Source organism: Octodon degus, unplaced genomic scaffold (assembly GCF_000260255.1).
Source record: "Octodon degus isolate 3935 unplaced genomic scaffold, OctDeg1.0 scaffold00136, whole genome shotgun sequence".
NCBI classification, from domain to species: domain Eukaryota; kingdom Metazoa; phylum Chordata; class Mammalia; order Rodentia; family Octodontidae; genus Octodon; species Octodon degus.
The window spans coordinates 6,911,931-6,931,590 of NW_004524712.1; the positions used below are offsets into that span (position 1 = coordinate 6,911,931).

The following is a 19,660-nucleotide window of genomic DNA, read 5'->3' on the forward strand; positions in this document are numbered from 1 at the left end:
CCTCAGATTGTAGAACCTTTGTCAGTGTCAGCCATGTGGATGAGTCACGGCCAATGCTTGGCCAATGTGCTCTCTGTGAAAGTTTTAGAAAGTTTTCTGCCACTATTTCTATGAAGAGGATTTTTTATGGCACTTATGCTGTCTCCAGCATTCTCGTTGACCCCAATCAATCTTAAGTTGTTCTTCTTTGCTTCAACTTGCAACTTTGAATTGACTTTTCATGATCTCTTGCTATCTTTAAGATATCTTTGTTTTGATGGTCATTACTTGCAATCTTGTCTTCTAGACATTCTAATATTCTTTCCTTACCTTCATTTAATCTGTTGTGTACACCTTCAATGGAGGTTTTAATTTCTTCAGGGTTATTTGGATCTGTTTCATGGATTCCATTTCTTTCTTATGGTGGGCACTTATGGTTCCCATCATTTTCGTAAAGTCTTCTATTTTTTTATCTGTGTCTAATCTAATATTTTTCATTTTGATTATCATTTCTTTTTGTATCTGAGAGATTTTTTTTCTACAGCATTTTTCATTTTTCACTTCTGCTGCTATCATTTCAGAAAGTTCCAGAGCTTGACTGCTGGTTACTAATCATGTCTTTCACTATCATCATCATCTCTTTAATTGGTCATAATGGTCATTATCTCTTTTATTTTTGTCAAGAAACATTAATCTGTTTTTTTACTTCCACTATCACCATTTCATAAAATTCAGCTGAGCAGTTTTTCATATATTCCACTCAATAGCCTTGATTTACCTTGGGCAAACTGGAGGCCTGGGGTTGCACTTGCTTCCATGTTCTTTATTTTATTTTTGTTGGGTTTGGTGTTTGTTTCTTGTTAATTTGTTTTCTGTATTGAGGCTTACAAATTACTTATAGTAGATATAGCCTTAGTACTAGTGTTGAGACCTCCTTAGAAAATGACTACTTTTCAAACATGTCTTCTAGGTATAGCTGGCTTTTAGCATCTGAGTCTGTCCAAAGATACTGCTTCTTCAATTTATTAAGCATGAAAGATTTATGCCTGTTTGTCCTAATGCCCAGTTCTTTAGAACTGCACTATAGTATTATTTAAGACCTCCAGATAATGTAGGTATCCACATATGAGGAAAATCACAACTATTTTACCTTGGCTAAGTAGTACAATCAATAAAAACAATATCATCAAGCATAGACTAGAAAATGACAACCTGTAGTAACTAATAATTCACCACTTTTAACCATAAGTACAAAATGTATAGTTATATAAGAAAGTCTAAAACAAATCAGAAAATTATGTACACTAAGTGTCTGCTCAGTAGACCCTAAGGGGATAAAATTTTAAAGGGATAAGAGAAAAAATAGAGAAATAAAATAAGATCCCTGTGGGGCCAGGGAGATGGCTCAGTAGGATAAGCGCTTGACTGGCAAACACAAGGATCTGAGTTCAATCCCCGGTTCCGCAAAAAACAAAAAAAAACACACATTATGAGAAATAAAATAAGAGAGATAGATTAGAAACAAGGACAAAGGACAACTACCAAAGCCTCAAGAAAGAGGTAAAGAGAGAAAGAAAAAAAGAAAAAGAAAAAATAACAAAACTAAACTAAAAATAATGTTCACATTCATGAAAAAAGAACCAAAATAGAAAAAAGGAGCGGGGGAAGGAAAGGGAAGGGGAGGAAAGGGGAGGGGAAGGAATGGTGAAGAGGAGGGAGAGGAAGGGGGAGGAGAAAGGAGGAGGGGGATGGAAGGGGGAGGGGGATGGGAGGGGGAGGGGGGAAGGGAGGGGGAGAGAGAAGAGGAAAAAGAGACATGGTGCACGCAGGGAACCAATCAAGCCAGCCACCCAGCACTTGGTGCACACCACAAGGAGAATCAAGCATCCTGGAAAAGTCCAAAACAGTGAGAAATCCAACCAGCAGGTGAACCAAGGGACCAAAGAAACAAGGCCAGGACAAGGTGTGGATGCACACACTGACAGTGGATGGGACCAGCAAGATCGAGACCAGGCCCTGGCTGAGGCACACATGCAACCGCAGGTGAAACCAGCATCTGAAGCAGCAGTGAGGAGTCAGCAGTTGGTAATTTAGGTGAACCAGCCTGGTGCTTCAGCACACAGACACAGGAATAGAAGTGGGTGGGGCCAACATCCTACACGAAAGGGCTCTGGAGAACTCCAGCAAAAGACCAGTCCCAGCCCTCACATCCAGAAGCAAAGATCAGCTCTGCACCCAGCACAAATCCTACAGAAACCTTGACTGAAGTACACAGCACACTCCTGGGAACTGACTTGGACATTACCACAGACCTGTGAACAGTGTCTACTTCATGAACTTGTACTCTAACAAAATGGAAAACACGGAAGAAATGGACAGATTCCTATACACATATGAATTACCAAAACTGAATCAAGAATATAACCCAATATCAGTCAATGATAGTGAAAATCTCATTAAAAACCTACCAACCAAGAAAAGCCCAGGCCCTAAAGGATTCACTGATGAATTCTACAAGAAATTTAAAGAACATTTAATGCCACTAATGCTCACACTCTTTAATGAAATTGAAAGAGAAGCAATGCTTCAAAATCATTCCTGGAAGCAAGTATTACCTGATACCAATACAAGAGAAAAGACCCAACTGAAAAAGAGAATTACAGGTCATCTCCTTAATGAACATAGATTTTAAAAAAATCCTACATAAGATTCTGGCAAACAGAATGCAGCAAATCATCAAGAAAATTATACACTATGATCAAGTAGGATTCATGCCGGTGATGCAGGGATGGTTCAACACATGCAGTTCAATAAATGTAATCAATACATAAAAAGACAAAAGCCACATGCTCATCTCAAAAGATACAGAAAAAGCTTTTGACAAAGTCCAGTAATGATTCATGATTAAAAGCCCCACAGAAATGGGTTGAGAAATAGCTCAGCAGCATTAGTACCTGCCTGGCAAGTGCAAGGTCCTGAATTCAATCCCCTATATGTATGTATGTATGTACATATGAATGTATGTATGAATGAAAGTATGTATGTATGTATGTATGTATGTATAAATAAATGTCCTACAGAAATTTAGAATAGATGGTCTTTATCTGAGTCTGATGAAAGCAATTGATGACAAACCAACAACTAATTAACATCATACTAAATGGTCAAAAACTGAAAGCATTCACTCTAAAATCAGGAACAACACAAGAATGTCCACTATCACTACTCACATTTAATATAATTCTGGAAACATTAGCCAGACCAATTAGACAAGAGAAATAAATAAAAGGAATAAAGATAGGAAAGAAAGAAGTCAAATTATTGGTTTTTGCAAATGACATGATACGCTATACAGAAGACCCCAAAAACTCCACCAAAACATTTCTAGATTTAATAACCAAACACAGTAGTAGAGCTGGATACAAAGGCAACAGTCAAAAATCAGTATCATTCCGATACACAAACAACAAATTCACTGAGACAGAAATTAGGAAAACAACACCCTTCACAATAGCACCCTAAGAAATGAAATACCTAAGAATCTATCTAACAAGGGAAGTAAAAGGTCTATACATTGAAAATTGCAATATTTTAAAAAGTAGACCAAAAAGAATATTTAAAAAAGGTAAGAGATTCCCTCCTCATGGATAGGAAAAACCAACATAGTGAAAATGGCTACACTCCCAAACTGTTACACAGATTTAGTGCAATCCAGATCAAAATACCATTACCATACCTCACAGTACTAGAGAAAACATTCCTAAAATTCATTTGGAAATAGAAGAGACCTAGAACAGCAAAAGCAATTCTGGGCAATAAAGGCAAAGTACTATTATGGACTACTGGACTTTTTTAGAATATTTTGCTGAGTTAACACACCTATAATGTTCAAAGGAAGGAACTAAACAAAAAAGGTGATACAGATGAATGTCCATTTTGTATCTGTGTATTCAAAGTGGTTAGCATAGATATATAGTTACATTCTCTTAATAAATAGCGGGATTTGTTCTAATGGTGTTTGTAAATAGGATATCATGTCTGCATCTTGTACAGCAAATAACCTCTAGGAAGAGAGTATGCAATGTGTTAATTATTGGAACTATCCTACCAATTTGATTTGAAACTCTCTCATTGCTATTTGTTTCTCAATAAAATTATGGGGGAAAAAAGAAAAAGAAAAGGAGAAAAGAAAAAAAAAAAGAAAGATAATTTTAGCTGAATTCACCAAAAGCGCGAGTGAAATTTAATTCTACATTTATATATGTACATAAATTACTTACTTTGTGTAATAAAAACGTACTTACATTTTTCTTTAAAAAAAAAAAAAAAGGCAAAGCAGAGGGCATCGCAACTCCTGACTTGAAATTATACTGCAAAACTACTGTGACAAAATCACCACCATACTGGCAAAAATAACAGAGCACCAGTGGAATAGATGAGAAGATACAGACACAACCACAGACATACTCAGGCACATTGTCTTTGGCAAAGGGGCCAAACATATTTTGGAAGAAAAACAGTCTCTTTGATTTTAATTTTAGCCAGTTTTCCTTCAGACAAAGAACCTATATCTAGAACATATAAAGAATTGAAAAAAATCAGACCCCAAAAATTCAAGGACCCAATCAAAAAATGGGCATCTGAGATGAATACATACTTTTCAGATGAAATACAAATAGCAAATAAATATATGAAAAACTGTTCAGCATCATTGATCTTTCAAGAAATGCAAATTAAAACAACTCTGAGATTCTGTTTCATGCCTGAAAGAATAGCTATAATAAAGAAACCAGGGCCAGCCAGATAGCTCAGTGGATTAAAAAGCCTGCTTAGGCAAACACAACGACCAGAGTTTGATCCCTGGCATGCTGTGATGTTTGATCCCAAGGTATGCTGAGATGGCAATTGAGACTGGGCATAGTGGCACGTACCTATAATCCCCACACTTGGGAGGCGGGAAACAGGAGTATCACTACGATGCAAGCTGTGTAGTGAGACCCTGTAGACCCCATACTAAATACAAAAAAAGAAAAAGAAAAAAGAAATCACTCAAAAATCAATGTCATTGCTAATAACAACCAATAACAAATGCTGGAGGGACTTTGAAGAAAAAGGAACCCTTCTCTGTTGTTGGTGGGAATGCAGACTGGTGCAACCTCTGTGGAAATCAGTATGGAGATTCCTCACACAGCTAGGATCAGAAGTCTCATTCAACCCAGCTATTCTCCTGGGTATCTGCCTAGAATTAAAAGCCCCATACCACAGTAATATATGTACACCCGTGTTTATAGCAGCACAATTTGTAATAGCTAAATCTTGGAAAAACCCAAATGCCCATCAACTGAAGAATGGATAAAAATGATGTGATCCCTTTATACAATGGAGTACTCAGCCATAAAGAAGGGTATACTGGAGACTTTTATAGATAAATGGATAGAGACCATACTCAGAAGTGAAATAAAGCAGACACAAATGTGTATACATCATATTGTCTCCCTAATGTAAGAAGCTGAAAGAGTAAATGTGATCCAAAATATACAATAGATATTGTAAAACAGGAAGAAAAATCAGAAGGAACTGCTTTAGAGTGGAAAGAAAGAAGGGGAAAGCAAATGGAAAAAAAAAAATATATATATATATATATATATATATATATATATATATATGATAGTTAAAATAGTTATACTATTAATTTCTCTCAGGTCATTGAAAAACTAGGTTTGTGCTAATATTGTTTGGACAATTTCATGATGGTACCTCATACTCTGAGTAACTGATTTAAAGATAACAATACACAATATATTAACCATTGTTACCTTCCTACCCTCCTATCATATTGTTTTGTAAGTTTGTTTTTTGTTCTGTTTTTTTTTTCTTTGAAATATTTTTTTAAATAAAAATAAAATGTATAATAGATACTGAAAGCTAGGAAGAAACTGTTCAAGGGGAAAGGGGAACTAGGGTAGAGAGTAAGGAAACGATAGTAGGGAAAGAAGAAAAGTGCAAGTCAGTTATACTCTTAGTTTTTCTTAGTTCATTAAAAAGATTTGTGCTAATATTGAAAAAAAATTTAATGTACATATCTTGTACTCTGAATAACTAAAGATAACAATATGCAATGTAACATATCAACTATTGTTATTGCCTTATTGTTTTGTTCTGAAAGTATGTTTTACCTTTATTCCATAAAATAAAAGAAAGAAGAACAGAGAGGAAGATAGAGAGACAGACAGACAGAGACAGAGACAGAAGAGACAGAGTTCTTTATGATTTGAAAACCATGGCTGCCTTCTGGGTCTACAGTTTTATAGTACTGTCCAATTCAGGCTGTAGTCCTGCTGGAGGTTGTAGACAAATCAGGCAGAGCCCAGATCCGTGCTGGATAATCCCAGCAAGCTGCAGTATGACGGGGCAGGGTGCTTTCAAATCCACAGATATTCAGGTTGATCCTGGCCTCAGCTGTGAGGTTAGGGTCTGAGTCATTTAGTTGACAACACTCTGAATGACTCAGCCAGCCTGGGTCTGACTTCCAGGTCCCGGACCTCTCCCATGGTGGTTCCTCATCCAGTCACTGGGATTTCAACACCAGGAGCCCTGGGATGACACCAACCCATGGCTGCTCGGCATCCCAGGTGCAGCTGGCCCATCCTTAAAATGACCTCTGGCCAAGCACCCTCTCCAGAGGACACAGCGATCACTTGGTCTGGCATCACTTACCGACTGTTGTAGCCCACAGCATCCACCGCTGTTTCCCTGGTGCATTTCTCCCTGGAAGCCTCTGAGGTTTTTGTTTTGTTTTGTTTGTATTTTAGGGTGTTCAGGGTCCAAGTACTTTAATCCACTGAGCTAGCTATTTGGCCTGCCCTACTCCCTGGAAGCCTCTGAAGTCACCACCCTCACTGTGCCTCTGTGGACTGATCTTCCTCTCTCATACCACAAGCCAGGAGCAGGGGAGAAAATGCACTTTGCCCTCTTTTTTTCTCAATTGAGATCTGTCTCTTCACTTTGATTCTGGGTTCCAATTTTCCCTTTAGATCCCTCCTGGGTCCCAGGGATTCACTTCCCTCCTTCCTTTCTTCCCCAAGATGTTATTTTTCCAGTGTCTGGATTTTGAATCTTGGAGAGGTTGATTTATTGCTGCTTATCACTCCACCATCTTTCCTGAAGCTTCTTGCTTCCTCTGTAAACTCACAATATAATTATGTTAGTGTTGCAACACATCACTGGTTGGTGCTTGCATACAAATACAATACACAATCAGGTAAAAGTGACATACCTTAATTTTTATCCTTCCTTTCTTTACCAACTTTTTTGTTTCTCCTGGAATTCATGATTGCTACATTTTCTTCAGTTGTTTAGTGTTTTGAGTATTCATCATTAACTCTTGCTTCAACTTTGAAAGAAATGCAGAGGTTGGGGAGATAGCTCAGTAGAATAAGTGCTTCCCTGGCAAGTGTAAGGGTCTGAGTTCAATCCCCAGTTCCACCAAAAAAAAAAACCTTGAAAGAAGTGCAAAACATCTTTCAATAAAGTTAAATGTCATGGGTGTGGTGGCACACACCTGTAATCCCAGCACTTAGGAGGCTGAGGCAGGAGGACTGTTGCAAATTCAAGACCAGCCTGGGCTGTACAAAGTAAGCTCAAGGCCTGCCTGAACTGCATAGCAAGACCCTGGGCGGGGGGGGGGAGGGGGAGTTAATCAGTCTGGTTTGATTTTTTTTTCTTGGAAATATTCCCGTTCAGTCACCCATATTCTGGAACTAGATACTCTTCTTGGGCCCCCTTGAGCACCCTTGCTGCACCCCCAGGAATTGGGCTGGGGGCCCTTTCTGGAATCCTTGCCTTCACATTCCCTGGCTCTGCTGGAGCACAGCTTCCTGCAAAAGGGTGCAAGGTGTCAGAGGCAGACTCAACCTGGAGCCAAGGAAATTCATGTGGACCTGTTACACACTGAAGGATCTTCCAGTTCTCCAGTGGAGTGGAAAAGCCAAGTTGGCATTAAAAGCAATTGGGTAAAATTTCTAAAGAGATTTTAAAAGAAAGAGCTCTGAACATCTATGGCCCCAGTTTGTTGTGATTTTTTTTTCTCAGTCTCTAAATACATTTTCACTTTCATACCCAACTTTGTATTTATACTGTTAAGATTTTTCATAAAGAGTTCTCAAAATTATATAAAACTCAGGACCCACAAGACCTAGTTGCTATTTGAGACCTTACACATTTGACACACCTAAGATGTCCACTTTTCTTCCTTCACTGGGTTAATGATTTGGGATATTATTCAGAAATTGTTTTCCTCTCTGAATTTTGAAAACTCCCATTTTCTTCTTCCTTACAGTGCTACTAGGAAGCTGGTGCCATTCTAGTTCTAGATTCTTTGTACTCTTTAATCTCTCAAAGTTTGTACAATTTATTCCTCTTTATTTTTAATGCTCTTTTAAAAATTTTAAAGGAGTACAAAATAGTATTAAAACAGAAAAATTACAAATGCTACACAATTTCACTAAACATGAATTTCACAGTATTTGTTGTAATGCATAGTGTTGTCTTCAAATTAGTTGTTCATATTACCAGATATATGCATGCAAAATTGGAAGAAGAAAGAAATATATAAGAAATTAAGAAGAGGAAAAGGACAAAGAATTTAAAAAAGGAGACAAAACAAATTAAGAATTAACTGTTCCATTAATATTCTGATATTTGAATATGCTACTTGGTGTTTGGTCTTTGTCATTTTCCTAGATACTTTTTAGACATTTTCAATCTAAAAATCATATCCTTAGGCCGGCCAGATAGCTCAGCGGTGTACAGCGCCTGCTTAGGCAAGCTTAGGCAAGTGCTGCAAGGGACCATAGTTAGACTGCAGGGACCAGCACCACATGCCATGCCAGCCCCGCCTCCAGGGTAAGCCAGCCACACACACACACACACACACACACACACACACACACACAATTATACTCTTCAGCTCTGGGTAGTTTTATTCTATTACACAATTTCTATTCATCTCTTTTGTTGTTGTTGTTACCGAGGATCGTACTCAGGACCTTGCATTTGCGATGCAGGCGCTCATGCCACTGAGCTCCTTCTGCAGCCCGTTTCTCTTTGCAAAACTTATATTTAGATGTCAGATCTTTTGAGTTCATCCTTTAATTATATCCTTTATGTTTAAAAATATCACTTGTTTTTAGTTGCAACAAAACTTTTGGGGCCAGGGAGATAGCTCAGTAGAATAAGTACTTGCCTGGCAAGCACAAGGTCTTGAGTTCAATTCCTGGTACCACAAAAAAAAAACTTTCACCTTTCAATAAAATGTGTACTTATGTTATCATGTATTTAATGCCCAAGAGCCTTTATTGGTAAGGGAAGTTCTAAATTTTAAATATTCTTCTTTATTCCGTCCTGTTCTTATTTCATCCTGTTCAGTGTATCAAGTTGCCTTTTATTTCTCTGAGAATTTAAACTGTAACTTTTTAAATATCTTAACAGATTTCTTCAGCTACCAACACTGTGTATGTTTATTTTCAGTGACTTTCTATGGTTTTGGGTTCTATCTTTCATGTAGGCATTTTTACTAAAATATGTATGGTTTAAAATGATGAGCTGTCCTCCATTTAATCCTCAGCATTAGTTTTTATTTTTTAGAAAAGAATGACGTGCCTAGCCTGTAGCTGCCTGGGAGGTCAGTCAGCTTCCTCGTAATCAGGCAAAGCAAGCCTCTTGCTGACTCACCATTAAATGCCTGTCGCAGTTTCAATAGCACCATCAGGTTCTCATTAGAAAGACCCTTCTTTTCCTGTTGAGAAGGCCATTAATAACTTAGATTTATGTAATTTTCTCAACAGTGGAAGTTCTTGTTGTAGGTAGTGTGTTCATCAGTTTACTGAGGTAATCAACTTGTCAAGAGAAAGAGGTTTTGGGGCACCACATCATGGCTGGGTCTGACGATGCAAGTCACTCACCTCACAGCTAGAACGCAGCAAAGAGCAGAAGCAGGTGCTGCAGCCCCAGTGGCCTTAGGACATGCTCCCAGCCCCTGGGCACCTCTCAGCAGGCCCTGCCTCTCTAGAGTTCCGCGGCCTCCTCACAGCACCAAGCCAGGGACCAGTTCTCCAACACACGGGCTGCTGGGCGGCCCTTCAGGCCCAAACTATGGCAGACGAGCAAGTGGTAGCTCAGTGTTCAAAATCATCCTTTTAGTCATGACTCTGCCCTAAACTTCACTTGGTGACATGCTTCCGTGGGGCTTATCTTTCCTGTGGCTGAAAAGCACAAATGTCTACAAGCTTTCAGGGTAATGAAAACTTTTTGAACACACGGACAGTTGATTCTTATGGAATAACTATTTACAAGACAGGCTGGCCAAGTAGAATTTCTAGTTGTATATTTTTGAGGAAACTCCATACTGACTTTCATAGTGCTTTCACTAGTTCACATTGCCGCCAACAGTTCCTCCCACCCACACTCCCTCCCACAGCTTCACCAATGTTTATTACTGTATTTTATTTCTTGATGATAGCCATGGGGGAGGGGTAAGATGGAATCTCAGTGTTGCTTCAATTTGCTTTTCTCTAATGGCCAACCATGTTGAGCTCTCTTCATGCATTTATTGGCTGTTTGTGTTTCTTCTGTGAAGGTCTACTCATTTCATTTGCCCTTTTGGCTTGGGTCTTTGGGGGTATCTAATTTTTTTCTTTAGTTCTTCCGCCTGCATTCTTTTACTAACAGAATGGAAGAGGTACTATGCTGAAACAACAATCTGAGTCAGTCAGGCAGAGCTGGCTATGTTCCAAAGTACAATCCAAATGAAGCCATCTGAGAGTACCTGCTAGAACAGACAGACGCGGAATGTATAAGAACCATGGGATCTTCTTGTTTCACTCGCTTTTTTTTTTTTTTTTTTTTCATTTTTTGACACAGGGTCTTGCTATGTAATTCAGATTCCCCTTAAACTCACTGTCTAGCACAGGCTGGCCGTGAACTCACACCCACCCTGCTACCTCAGGCCCTTGAGTGCTGGGAGTATAGGTGTGAACCACCATGTCAGTCAAAAAGAAAAAAGTTCTACAGCAAAATAAAAAGCTATAACCACAGCATAACCTAATTTACCAATGACCAGATGTATCTCTTTCCCATTAAAAATCCTGCCTCTTCAGGGTTAGATGATTTTAAACAGTAATTCTGTCCCCTCCTGAGGTCATCTACACAAGGCAAAAGACTAGTTTTTGCTTAAGAAGTATACTTCAACAAGAGATCTGCAAAGTCCAGATCTCACCTCCATTCATACTGGGACTATGAATAAGACTATTAAGAGGAAACTCCTATCTATAAGATACAAAGTCGAGTCAGCTATTCTGCCTTTCCAGTTATTCCTTCCTAGAGGTCCTGAAGATAGCTATTAATGTCCTGTTTCAGGAAAGGAATGCCAGGATGCAGAGAGTTTAGGGCATCTGCCCAAGGATTTGCCAGCCTAAGTGGCAAAATTATGATTGAGCTGAAGTCCGATACTTCATGCTCTTTCTATTATAAGACTTACTCTATCCCCTGAAGGAAAGGATAGAAGAATCTAGGAAACAGAATGTTCCTGTACTAATGTAATGCTTAAGGACTTTTCGAGTTCACCTTTGCCATGTGTGGGTTTATATCCTCTGTCAGAGATTTTTGGGCACACAGGACCCTGATGCCTGCTTGATTTGACTTTTAAGTGTACTCTTCTGGTCAGTCCCAATGCAACACAGTTTCAAGGTTTAAAGCATTTCCAGGTCTATGGAAAATAATGATGCCTAATCCTTCTTAGTAAAGAGGTGAGCATAGCAGGTAAAGAAAACAGGCAATATTATCTGGTCCAACTCGACCACATGAATTACTGGCTGCAGTAAACTTCTACCCTTTGCCCTTCCTGGAATTGCACCCACACTACAGGCAAAGCTTGTTTTTCAAGGAAGCTGTCCTGGCATTTGTCTCTAATCTTTCTGATTTACCCCATAAACCTAGCTGAGCAAGATTCCTCCTTTATTTTTATAGCACTGTACACTAACACATCCTCTTTTTAAGCCATCAGATTTTAATCACAGTTCAGAGCAGGTTAAAGGTCTTTCTTGATGGTTTGTGACATTTCCTTTTAAAAGTGTTGCCTAGACATCCGAGATGAACACACACTTCTCAGAGGAAGAAATTAAAGAAGCGAATATATGAAAAAATGCTCCACATCCCTAGTTATCCGCAAAATGCAAATTAAAACAACGTTGAGATATTACCTCACCCCAGAAAGAATGGCTATCATAAAGAAATCAGCCAACAACAAACATTGGAGAGGCTGTGGGGAAAAAGGAACCCTTCTCCACTGCTGGTGGGAGTGTAGACTGGTGCAACCGTTATGGAAATCAGTATGGAGACTCCTTAAAAAAGTTGGACTGGAAACCCCATTTAAACCAGCTATTCCTCTACTGGGAATTTTCCCTGAGGATCTGAAAACATCATATCATAGTGATACATGTGTGCCTATGTTTATAGCAGCACAATTTGTGATAGCCAAATATTGGAAACAACCCAGATGCCCATCACTTGAGGAATGGTTGAAAAAGATCTGGTATTTTTACACAATGGAGTATTATTCAACTATTAAGAATGATAAACTCAAAGCCTTTATACTGAAGTGGATGCCACTTGAACATATACTCATAAGTGAAATAAATCAGACACTCATGTGTAAATATTGTATAGTCTCCCCAGTATAAGAACTCAAAAGAAGAAATACAAATAGAAAGGTATAATACAAGTAAAAGGAAAGCAGGATCTCAAGGACTAACTAATCAAGAGAGGGAAAGGAGATGAGCTAGGAAACATGAATAAGTCAGACCATACAGTTATATGTAGAAGACGGGCAAGGCAATGTTCCTGAGAATCTTCAGAAGACTTTTTAATCTAGCAGTTAATTGGAAAGACTCTCACCCTGACTAACTATATATACTGATACCTGCGAACTAAGCTACTGCACTGCAGATGGTAATTTGTAATAGTAGTTTCATGCTTGGAGTGCCTGTCATTCTGGTCTTCTGAATATGGGCTGCTTGTCATGACATGCCAGTTGCTGCTATGATGTCTCTCGGGTAGGTGGATGTTCAAGAAGAAGGGGGTGGTGAATGAAAGCAAGAGACAGGACAAGGAATATTGTGGGACTGTCCTGCTTCAAGGTTGTATATGGTGAGATTTTTGGACTTATGTATAAACATAAGAAGTATATAATTCTTTATGCTTATTTTTAAAATATATTCTAATTTTTAAATGTTTTTTATCATATTCTGTAGGGACTTAAAGTTCAACATATCAATACAGTACCTGTTCCATATTATGCCTAAGATGTTTGATATGCAGACAAATAGTGAGGTTAAGCTTAATAGCCTAAGTTGTATGGTAATAACAATAAGCTTGTCTTCCGAATGGTTAACAACCTAAATTTGCAGATCAAAATTAGAGAAAAAGGAGGGCTGTAAGGAAAGCCAACATTTTGGCCCTAGCCTTCCAAGGTCAATTAAGACTCAGGACATAAGAGAACTTGTACTGTAACCTCATGTAACTCGGCATTGTCCCAAATTTTCTGATCAAGGAGATTATGGGCCCAAAGAGGAAAGTGATCGATGATGCAGAGTGTGCCTAAGGAGAATCACATGGAGAGAAAACATTCTCTCAGGCTTTCCCAGAGAGCACATTAGCCAAGCAATGGCTGTGACTCATCCACATGGCTGACACTGACAAAAGTTCTACAATCTGAGGTGCAGGATCTCAGGATAAATCCTGAGGGGATTTCCCTGACCTTATCAGACCCAAAAGCTACAACTCTTGTTGCATAGGTCCTGCTTTACCTTGGTCTTGGCCATCCAGCAGAAAAGTATAAAAATGAAATATAAGAAGTAAAGCCATGCTGTTATGTTGAGCTGTGGGGGACTCAGGTCAACATTTTCTGACATAGCCAGTCAAGCGGAAGACCCAATACTATTATGGGCTACTGGACTCTTTTAGAATATTTTGCTGAGTTTACACACCTATAATATTCAAATAACGGAACTTAACAAAAAAAAGGGGATACAGATGATTGTATCTGTGTATTCGAAGTGTTTAGGATAGATATATAGTTACATTCTCTTAATAAATAGAATGATTTGTTCTAATGGTGTTTGTAAATAGGATATCAAGTCCGCATCTTGTACAGCAATTAATCACTAGGAAGAATGTATGCAGTGTGTTAACTAATGAAACTGTCCTACTGATTTGATTTGCAACATCTCATTGCTATTTATTTATGAATAAAATTATGGGGGAAAAAATAGCTGATAGAGAAGCCAAAGACTAATCTAAGATTAATAAGAATTAGTAAAAACTCGAAGACAGCACAAATATCATTAAAAAAAATTTATAGAAATAATAGCTGAAGGGACTGGCCAAATAGTTCAGCGCAGGTGCTGGGGGTTTGATCTTAAATAGATATATATAAATAGATCTTAATTAGATAATATATATCTTTTTAAGCTAGCTATAATACTAATTTCTATTAGTTCACTGAAAAGAAAGGTTTGTGCTAATGTTGTAATATTGTTTAGACAATTAAATGCCGATATCTTGTTCTCTGAGAAACTAATTTAAAGAAAACAATATGCAATGCATAAACAGTTGTTACCCTATTATCTTGTTTTGAAAGCTTAGGGGTTTTTCCTTTTAAAAAATATACGGAGCACCCGCCTGACAAGCACAAAGTCCTGAGTTCAATCCCTGGTACCACAATAAATAAATAAACAAACAAACAAACAAACAGACAATACACTCTCCTAAATAGATCACTACGTCATAGAAGAAATCAGTGAACATAGTTCCTAGAATCAAATGGTAATTCCAGTAAGACATAGCAGAACTTACAGGATACAATGAAAGCAGCCTACCAGGGAAATTGGTGTTTTTGAATGGCCCCATCAGAAAAAAGGACCAGGCCAAAATAAATAACTTAATGATGTACCTGAAGGCCCTAAAAACACAAGAACAATCCAATTCCAATGCTGGTACAAGGAAGAATACTATAAAGATAGGAGCAGAATTAATGAAATTGAGATTTAAAAGGATACAATGAGTCAAGAATTAAAGAGGCCTGGAAAGTGCAAGGTCCTGAGTTCGATCCCTGGTACTATTAATAAGTATAATTAATAAGTATTGGGGATTTGGGGGCCAAGGAGATAGCTCAGTAGAATAAGTGCTTGCCTGGCAAGTGCAAGGTCCTGAGTTCAATCCCCAGTACTGCCAAAAAAAAAAAAAAAAAAAAGAATTAAAAAGTTTGTTCTTTGAAAGAATAAAATACACAAATCCTTAGCCATCTTACTAAAAAAGAAGAGGGGAGAGACCCACATAAATGCAATTAAAATGAAAAAAGGTGAAATCATAATAGGCACTGCCCAAATCCACAAAATTACTAGCACCTGCTTCCAAAACCGATGTGCCAATAAATTGGACTATTCAGAATAGTTCCCTAAATACATATGAATTACTAAAACTTAACCCAAGAAGATTTTATTTTATTTTTTATTTATTTATTTTTTTGGTGGAACCGGGGATTGAACTCAGACCCTTGTGCTTGCCAGGGAAGAGCTTATTCTACTGAGCCATATCCCCAGCCTCCAAGAAGATTTAAAAACCCTAAATAATCCAAAACCAGCTAATGAAATTTAAGCAGTAACAAAAATCCAACCAATTAAGAAAAGTTCAGGTACTAAAGGATACACTGCTGAATTCTGTAAGAACTTCAGGGGAAAATCTAACACCAATACTCTTTAAACCTTTTAATGAAATTAAAAACAAATGAATATTACTAGTCAGTCCTGGAAGCTAGCAGTATCCTGATTCCAAAAAACAGATAAGGATCCAACCAAAAGGTGAATACGGGACAATCTCTTTAATGAACACAGACACAAATATCAACAAAATACTGGTAAAGACAATGCAACAAGTCGTCGGTAAGACCCTGCATCAGGACAAAGCGACATCCAGAAGCAAGGATGCCCAGCGCGGGAGCTGGCACAGCATGGCGGCCACGAGCTTGAGGCCAGCCTGAGCTACACAGTGAGTTCAAGGTCTGCCTAGACTGCACACCAACACTCTGGTTCAAAAAAACAAAAACTGCAAAGATGCCTTTAAATGTGCAAACCAATAAATGTGTTACATCAGACAAACAGAACCCAGGACAAAATTCACATGACTGTCTCAACAGATGCAGAAAAATTTTTGCTAAAATACAACATCCATTCTTAATAACAACTGAAAAAAATAGGTACAGAAGGACCTCAGCTCAATCTGATTAAAGCCATTTATGACAAACTTGCAAAGATATTAATAAAGAAAACCAAAAGCTTTTTCTCTAAAATCAGGAGCAAGGATGACCACTATCGCCACTCCTGTTCAATATAGTACTCTAAACATCAGGCCGAGCAACCAGCAAGAGAAAGAAATAAAAAGAATATTGTTACGGTTTGTGTCTAGTTGTCCCCTAAAGCCTCATGCAATCATGGAGTGGACTTCTAGAGTTTGTGATTAACTCATGATCCATTGGGATTATAGGTGTGAGTGCTGCTGGGATTATGGGTGTGAGTGCTACACAGCCTGGGGTAGATCACCTGAATGCAACTTAAGGGAGGCAGACTTGCTCTCTGGAGCTATTGTTGCTATTATTCCTCCCTTTTGCTCTCTATGCTCTTTGCCACTGCCACGAAAGGTTGTTCTCTGCCGTGTGCCACTCTGCCTCGGAGTCAGCTGAGTATGGACTGAAACCTCCAGTAACTGTGAGCTAAATAAGCCTTTGCTTCCTTCATTTTGGGTGTCAGGTATCTGTCCCACCAATGAGAGAAGAGCAACTGAGACAAATATATAGGAAACGATTCTTATTTGCAGAAGACTTGATCCTTCACATAAAAAAAAAAAAAAAAAAAATTCCACAGAAAGACTTATCTTTACCAAAAGAGTTCTCATTGCTGGGACAAAATACTCAACACCCAAAGTTAAAGGAGGAATGGTCCATTTGGCTCAGTTTGTAGAGGTTTCGGTCCATAATTGGCTGGCTCCAAGGCAGGGTGGCATGGCAGAGGGGCATCACAGAGCAGGCAGCAGCAGAAAACAAGCAGCAGTGAGCAACAAAGGGACCCTCTTTCTACCGCTTATCCTTATCCAGGTTACCCACCAGTAGGGTGCATAGCACTCATACCCAGCGTGGGGCACCCTTAATCCTACCTAGAGCTATGCCAAATCAATCAAATCCAGCTATCTCTGAAAAGCCCCACTTATGACCATATGAGGCTTTGCGGGGAGGGCTAGCCCCAAGCCATAACACTTCTAGAACTAATAAATTAAGCAAGGTAGCAGGGTACAAAATCAATGCACAAATATCAATAGCATCCTTGTATACTAAACCCACCAAGGAAGAAATTAAGAAAACAAAATCATTCAAGAAAAATTACTTAGGAATTAACCTAACTACAGAAACAACAGATCTCTACAGTAGAAACTACATTACTCAGAAAAAGAAGATCAAAGAAGACATCAGAGAATATCACCTATTCCTGGAAAACCAGAATGAGGATTGTCAACATGGCCATTTTACCAAAACTGGTATGTAAATTTAATGTAATCCCACTTAATGTATCAATAACATTCCTCACAAAACTAGAGAAAACAATCCTAAAAGTTATATGGAACCAGAATAGAACCAGAATAGCAAAAGCTGTCCTGGAAAACAAAAGCCAAGCAGGAGGCATCACAATCTCATATTTCAAGTTATATATTACAAAGCTATATTGATTTTTGACCAAAAAAAAACCCCAGCATGGTACTGGCACGAAACACACTCATGCATCAGTGGAACAGAATAAAGGATGCAGATACGACTCCAGGCACATTCAGCTACCTGACCTTTCGCGAATGGGCCTAATACATACATTGGAGGAAAGATAATCTCTTCAATAAATACTGCTGCGAAAAACTGGCTGTCTATATGAATGTAGCCTCATCTGCTCATATGTCTCACTTTGTAGTTAATTAAAAGCAACGTGGAACAAAGATCTAAGTGTTAAAACTGAGACAATTTGTTTGAAGGCAAAATAGGTAAAACAGTTGAAAACATAGGCATAAGCAAAGACTTTCTGAACAGAACCCCATTTGCACAAGAAATAACATTAAGAGGGCCGGCCAAAGTTCAGTGAATTAAAGCACCTGCAAGCAGGTGCAGGGGCCAGGGGTTCCATCCCTGGGCCTGCTGTGCCAGCCCTGCCCCCGGGGCACGCTGAGATGGCAGTTGAGACTGGGAATAGTGGCACATGCCTGTAATCCCAGCTCTTGGGAGGCTATAAACAGGAGAATCACTGCGAGTCCAGTCTAGTAGTGAGACCCTGAACACCCTGTAGACCCTTTCCTAAAATACAATGAAAAATTTTTAAAAAATTAAGAATCAACAAGTGGGGGATTGCTTCGCCACACCTGATGCCAGGGGGCAGCGATTTCAGTGATGAGCTCCCAGAAAGGCAATGTTGCTCAGTCTAGACCTCAGAATCACCAGAATATGTTTAGCTTCAAAGATGACATGTTTGATAAGTATTCAGACCAAGAACTATTAATGCAAAACTTCATGATGGAGTATGTCAGCATTGTAAAGAAGTTCTTGAGTGGTAGATAAAATATAACAAAAATAAACCATTATCAAAGCCTAAAAAGTGTGTTAAATGTTACAGAAGACTGTGAAGGATCTTACCACATAATGTGTACACTATGTGCCTGTGAACTGGAAGTTTGTGCAAAATGTGGAAAGAAAGAGGACATAGTTGTTCTGTGTGATAATGAATCAGAACGTAGTGAAAATAATCAAAGATCCAATCATAGAAGAAGCTGCAAGAGGAATGAAAATGATGACTTAGATTTTGACATTGATTTAGATGACACAGATAATAACCAAGTGGATGAATCAAATGTACATTAAAAATCATTTTAAGGGGCTGGTCAGATAGTTCAGCAGATTAAAGCGCCTGCTCAGGCAGACGCAGAGGTTGAGATCTGATCCCAGAGCTGCCTTGCCAGCCTCACTCCTGGGGCTTGCTAAAAGGGTGACTGAGACTAGGTGTGGTAGCACACCTGTAATCCCAGCGCTTGAGAAACTGAAAACAGGAGAATCGCAAGTCCGATCTGTGTAGTGAGACCCTGTAATCCCTGTAGACTCTGCACTAAATACCAAAAAATAAATAAATAACCATTTTAGGAATGTTAAAAAAAAAAACAGAATCAATAAATATGATCAAATTTAAAAATTTCCACACAGCAAAGGAAACAAGCAACAGAGTCAAGAGACAATCTACAAAATAGAAAAACAATTTACAAGCTATACCTCAGACAAAGGATTCATATCTAAAATACATGTAGATCTCAAAAAATTATAGCGTCCCCAAACTAGACTCGGTTAAAAAATATACAACCCAAATGAATAGACACATCTCAAAAGTACAAACAGCCAATAAATATATAACAAAATGTTCAGCATCACTGGGTACTAGAGAAATTCAAGTTAAAACAATACTGAGATGCGGGGCTGGAGAGATGGCTCAGTGGTCTAAAGCACCTACTTGGAACAAGCTTGGCAAGGCATCAGGGACCGCGGTTCAATCCC

General features: G+C 38.6%; 1 protein-coding gene and 1 pseudogene across 2 annotated transcripts in view; both read left to right on the forward strand.

The window, feature by feature from the left end:
• Window positions 1–19,660, forward strand: part of Tmem45b (transmembrane protein 45B) — a 36,036-nt gene that overhangs the window by 9,993 nt on the left and 6,383 nt on the right. The gene's annotated exons all lie outside the window — the stretch shown is intronic.
• Window positions 18,512–18,979, forward strand: LOC101583191 (annotated as a pseudogene).